The 6,000-nt window shown below is 33.6% G+C and overlaps 1 protein-coding gene across 4 annotated transcripts in view; it reads right to left on the minus strand.

The window, feature by feature from the left end:
- LOC125063734 (protein bric-a-brac 1-like) overlaps positions 1–1,410 on the minus strand; it is a 30,967-nt gene extending 29,557 nt beyond the window's left edge. The window contains exon 1 of one of the 4 annotated variants that reach the window (XM_047670318.1): positions 1,186–1,410. The gene's annotated coding sequence lies outside the window, so the exon portion shown is untranslated. Of the gene's footprint in view, positions 1–1,031; positions 1,052–1,084 lie in introns of those variants that run through there. The other 3 variants (XM_047670317.1, XM_047670315.1, XM_047670319.1) reach the window with 3 other exon arrangements.
- Between the last annotated feature and the right edge of the window lie 4,590 nt (positions 1,411–6,000).

Here is a 6,000-nt window from a genome sequence, read left to right on the forward strand (position 1 = left end):
GCAAAAAGCGTACACATTATTCCGCAAGAGAAAAAATATCATTCCTGATAAGGATTTGGCGCTCTTTTACGATAAAATTGTTTCAAGATGAGTATTAGATATATATGAAACACAGAATTTTAGTTCCTTATTGATAACAGACAAAACATGCGTATTAGATATTAAAATATATGTCTCAAAGACATTTAAATGAGTTTAACGTGAGGTAGGTCAGTTAGAAAACAAAAATAATTCTTATCGTACACCAAAAGATAACAATGTATTTCGATAAAATGATAGGCAGCTAGCGGATTTCCATAAATAATAATATGAATATATATATCCAAAGTTTTACTCAAATTCGTTTTAAAATCAAAAATGAAGTTACTTCTAATCATAATAAAAATGAGACAAAATTTTCTTTGTACGATGCATTGGAAAACTATGTACAAATTCCTATAAAATTAAGAAAAGAACATCTGCTGAAGGAAGACCGTAATTTAATTTCCAGTTTTGTAATGCAAATATAATTTGATATATATATAATATTTCTACAACGCCTAAAAACATATTCTATAATGTAAACAAAAACAAGAGTCTGCGCGTGCTATATTCAAAATACGGTGATATAATATAATACTGTTTCTTATTTTACTTCTATACCAAAATCCATCAAAAGCAGTTAAGCGTGTTAGTAGCTAAATTTCAAATTTTGATATTTTAGTTAAGATATGTGGCAATATGTCTAGATTTTACTTATGATACATAATATTAATTAATGGCATTATGCCTTAATTGTAAATTATAGTTTATTTTTTCCAATTAAGGTAAACGGTTTATAGTATCAAACTTATGTATTTTAATCTTACAGATATAACTCTTGAGATGAAATATTAGAAAATAAACTTTACCAAAGTTAATCAAAATTAAAACCAACTAGAGAACTATCGCTACATTATTGAGTTCTAATGAATATTAATTCAGATTACGTCTACTGCCACATACCTTGTATCGTGAATTATGGTGTATCAATAAAACAAAATTCAACGCACGCTACGGTTTTCCGTATGAGTCATCGGTGCTTTCCCTCGTTTTTCGGACGTACCTAGAATTAAGCGTGCGGACTGCGCGTACGGCTGAAGGGTTGCGGCGGGCGGCTTTGGGCACGGGCGGCGCACAACACTCACATTCAAATATTAGTCTAACCTTGCGAATCGCTGCACTCCGGGTTCCATCCGACGGTGTCGATATGACGGGACGAGCTCGCTTCAGATGCACCGATAACACTTAAGGGTTCGAGGGTCTCGAGCCGACGGCGAGCGCATGGGCGCCGCCACCGGCGTGTGGTCGCGAGGCTGCGGCGCTCGGCCGCGCTACATGTCACGGGGAGCGAGCGCGCTCTTCGCGCTTTGGTCACCGACTCGCAGTGGCGTCGCCGTCCTACTGTCTGGCCGCGGACGGCGGCGGCGCGCGTTGCACCGCCCCGCTGCACTCCGCCTGCCCCCCTGCCGTTGCCCCCCCCTCCCACACCCGCCCCGCCCCGAACAATTTTCCGCATCGGGCGGGAAAAATCGATTGTGCAGCGAGCCCCGAATAATTTCGGCAAGACGCACGGCGCCCTTGCATCCTCACCGTCGCGGCCGGAGCGGCTTGCAGCGCGGCCGGTGAGGCGGTCCGGCGCAACTTGATAACGCCACCGCTATACTCTTTGACATTTTCAATAAGCAACCATGCGTTTACTATACAAAAGTTCTTTATAATCATAAACTATTGAATGATTAAATACGTACCGATCTTAAATGTTGATACTGGACTTAGCAAATCATTTATATGAAAATTTTAAAATTCATGTTTGTACTAAATATTATCTGAACTGCCAATACTTAGTTTTACTCGTCACGTAGGCACTAGGGATTCCATTTAGTCTTAATCAGCAAGCTAATTTAAAATAATAGGAATGATGACAAATTATTTACACAGTTAACTATTTCATATTAAAAGTTTAAATAACTGTTGACAAATACTTTTTAGTAACTTTTTTAAATTAAAAACGGTTATTTTGCTTTTAGATACATTACTTTCAGCCATCTTACAATTATAACTAATGAAATTATAAATGTGTTAATGAATATTTTCAAGCATAATATTGATATGACCCAAAAATTAATTTGTATCGAAAAACCTAGTACGTGCAATGTGCAAACACTATATTGATTCTTACAACTAATAACAGCAAATTGTGATTCTGAGAAATGAATAATATCTGACAGTTGGCCGGTGTTGAGTTTCCCATTTATAGGTAACACAAATTTTTGATACTTTTAAAAACATAAATTTATTTCAAATTATTTGAATTACAGATGTTCACGACTCCACATTTTAACATAATAATAACTAGCGGTCTGTCCTGGCTTTGTACTGCTGGAAATGTTTTTTGTTGGTATTTATCATTAGCGTTCTAATGTTTTCAGTTGATAAGTAGTGCTTTATAATATTAGTAAATATTCTACATGAGACCTATGGTCTAAGTATAGTCTTGGTATAGTCAAGTAAGTCAGCCTTCTAAGTCTGATAGACATCTTCATTTTCTAAGTCTAGGGACCAAATCCAATTGTTGATCAGAGAGTCAAGTTTACCTGACAAATTCATCTATAGGTACGTCTATAATTTAGTTATCAGCTGCATTGTTTTAACACCATACGCCTATTTTATTTTAGTATAGTAGTTTTTTTTCTCTAGGTACATGGTCTTCACATATAATTATCAAATCAATATATACAAAATATTGAAACAACTATTTTAAAACTTATTAGTATGGAATTTCTTGCCCATTACCTAACTAATTTTTTTTTTACTTGCAAAATTGCTTTTTTCAATAGGCCTAATTTCAATAAATGATTAGACTTTAACATCTCAAAGTCGTTATTTGTGAGGGCATCGATCTATCTATCGAGATAAGATCTACTCTATCAAGTCACCAGAGGGTGAGATTTTAGCAAGCAGTGAAGTGATTTTTGTATAAAATGATAAGTTAAGAGCATACAATGCTAGACGTAGAATATAATTATCCAAAAATTAACAAAACCGTTTAAAGACAAGAAAAATAAGTTTTTAAACAGAATAAACATTATCAGTCTCAAACTTAATAAAATACTCCCAGACATTGCAATGCGAGTGATAGACGAACGCGGTCATAAACCTTTAAGGGCTTTGTCCTCCAGGGTTCAAAATACTAATACGTAAGTTCAAATACATCTATCCTTTCTAGTACTTCGCTACAGCCTACAAACTTTAAAGTTATATTTGTATACCACAAGCCTTACTAGCGTAACTTAAATTTATTTAGTGTTATACGATTATTTCCCTGGAGATTTGTACTATGTCTAGCATCTAGTGTCACGTTTCTTGAAAACGCGAGAACTCTGATGGGTTAGAAGTTAGTGCGCGTGCTTCGGAAGACAAGCGAAGCCTCTTTCTGGGAAGTTAAAAACATCTTCCACCGGCGATCCGATAGCTTAATATAAAATTGTATGTAAATATAATTAGTTCACAATGAGTCATATGCTTTTGAATAGTGTTAGTGGATCAAGCCTGTTGCTGAGAATTTTTAGCTAAAGGGTCGAGAAACGGTATATTATTTATAAAACCATGTAGTATTATCAAATTTAGACAAAGCTAAAACTTTAAGGCGATTTTTAGTTACCATCTGAATTTACTTTGTAAAAGTCAACAAGAAACGCGGTAATTTATACTACTTACTGTTATAATATTACAATTTAACTTTTACTAGGTGACATTGCATGAAATTAAGTATAACCATTATTGTTTGAAAAATTCATTCGATAAATTTATTTCAGTAACAGTTTGAATACCTTGATTTCAATAATACTTCTGTTGATGCCAAATACCAAGTTTATTTACCAAAGGACATGTTCACACAGGAAGTGTTCAGGACATATGTATTATGTACATGCAAATCACAATATTTTGAATATAATTGTATACAAAACCTACTAAAACTAGATATTTATAAATATATAAAAAAGTTTTTTATGATACCCTCTCTGTCATCTTTTAAAACTCTTCTGTATAATCATCTATTAACCTTATCCTATCCTCATCAATCGTGACTTGTATAATTCTTATGATTCCTTTTACATCACTTTTCGCTGTTCATGTATTTGTAAGATTAGTTTTTAAGTTTTTAGTTTGTTATTAATATTTTTTTTGTATTACTTTAGATTAAGGATTCTGCACTTCTCGCACGCATCATGTGTCTGTTCTTTTAGTTTTTCTCTTAACTAGGGTTGCCTGGAAGAGATCGCTTATTAGCGATAAGGCCGCCCGTTGCATCCCTTATAATTTTTATGTATTGTGTTACTTTTATTTGCAACGAAGTGTAAATAAATAAAAATAAAAAAAAGATATGTCGAATGTTTTTTATGTTATTTTTTTAAAATAAAATAGAACTTATATACATCCATTTTCATAAACTACACAATTAACTCCTCTTTGTTATTCATAATTGATGTCATATTCCTCTGAATACATATTATAATGTATAAAGCGGAAAGTAGAGCAAAGGGTCTTCCGAACTTCGAAGGGGTGCGATCTATGTCTAATGCTATGTATATTACTGTCATTGAATGAACGTTCTATATTTATTTTTGAGTATTTGTTTAATATATTTTAATAAGTAACCGTAAATGGAACGGCCCTTTCTGTCTAGTATAGATTATAAGAGGTGTGCGAACAGACAACTGGCACGAATTGAAACATTATTTTTGCCTTAAAACGTCAATCTTCTGCGGAAAGCAAATTGCAATCTTTAGAGATATAGTTGATAGTTTCTTAATTAATTTTAATAACTTCAAAAATCCATCTTAAACCAAGTTTAAACGCAAGTTCTGAATTCAAAACTAAATAAATTATTATCTGTATTAAACAATATGAACTCTATAACACGTATCAGCTTTCCCCGTTTGTTTATTCAAATGTAAAACGAAAATAATGACATAATTAAAACCCGTTTAAAAATTTATTTTTTGTTTTAAAATTCCGAAGACAAATTACAGACTTCTTTGTATTCGCAAAACGTTTTAATCGAAACTGACATTTCGTACCGCCACAGCTAATAGTCTTTTATCGATTTTTTTTTCTAGTGTGACGTGAGATCATTTTAGAATGGTTAATTGGTGGAATAACATAGGCACAACGGGAACATTCTGGATTCCTTATAATAAGCGTAGTGAAATAATGTTATGAATCATTAAATGTTATAATTTCTCGTGTAGTTCAAGTATTTTAGTAAAAGATTGTTGACTTCATTTTATATCGAAAAAAAATGTGCGTAAGAGCGCTAAGTACTAGGCCGTGTTTTTGAACCCCTTTGTGGACTGAACTTTTTTTCCTGTGCGTAATTAACGCAATTATACTGAAGAAGAACATTGTGAGAAATCTTACAAATCTTAGACCGAAAACTTATCTGTGTCAGGCACAGAAGGCAAACCTACTAAAGAAAATAAACTGACGATTAATTCTGTCTGCCGCATGCCCCATTTTAGGGGTTACTCATGGTATTTGTAAAAGTATAGTCGCATACGCAATCGTTGTCTACACACAATTTCAAAGTGCATCAACAACCTTATTATTAGCTCTAAATTTTATATCAATCGAAACTGTTTAGGCGTCGTTTTTACATGCCCCGCGAAGGCAGTGGGTGGCATTTCGTTCGCAAACTCAGCACCTCGCTTCCAAGAAGAGAATTTAGTTTATAAACCTTTGTAATGTTTATGACTTGTGCAATCTATTCTCGTTATTTTTGCTAGTGATATTCGTAACAAGGTTGTATTTGTAATAGATTTTTGAGAATTAGAAGAGTCTCATTTACTTGGATACTTTGAAATGAAATATGTCAATGTAGATAATTTGAAGACTTACAAACCAATTCCACTTTCAGTTATTGCGTTGTTTTTTAGTCACCAATAATATAAAGAAGAGCAGAGCTTGCCTATTGGCTAG

This window comes from Pieris napi, chromosome 3 (genome assembly GCF_905475465.1).
Source record: "Pieris napi chromosome 3, ilPieNapi1.2, whole genome shotgun sequence".
Lineage (NCBI taxonomy): Eukaryota > Metazoa > Arthropoda > Insecta > Lepidoptera > Pieridae > Pieris > Pieris napi.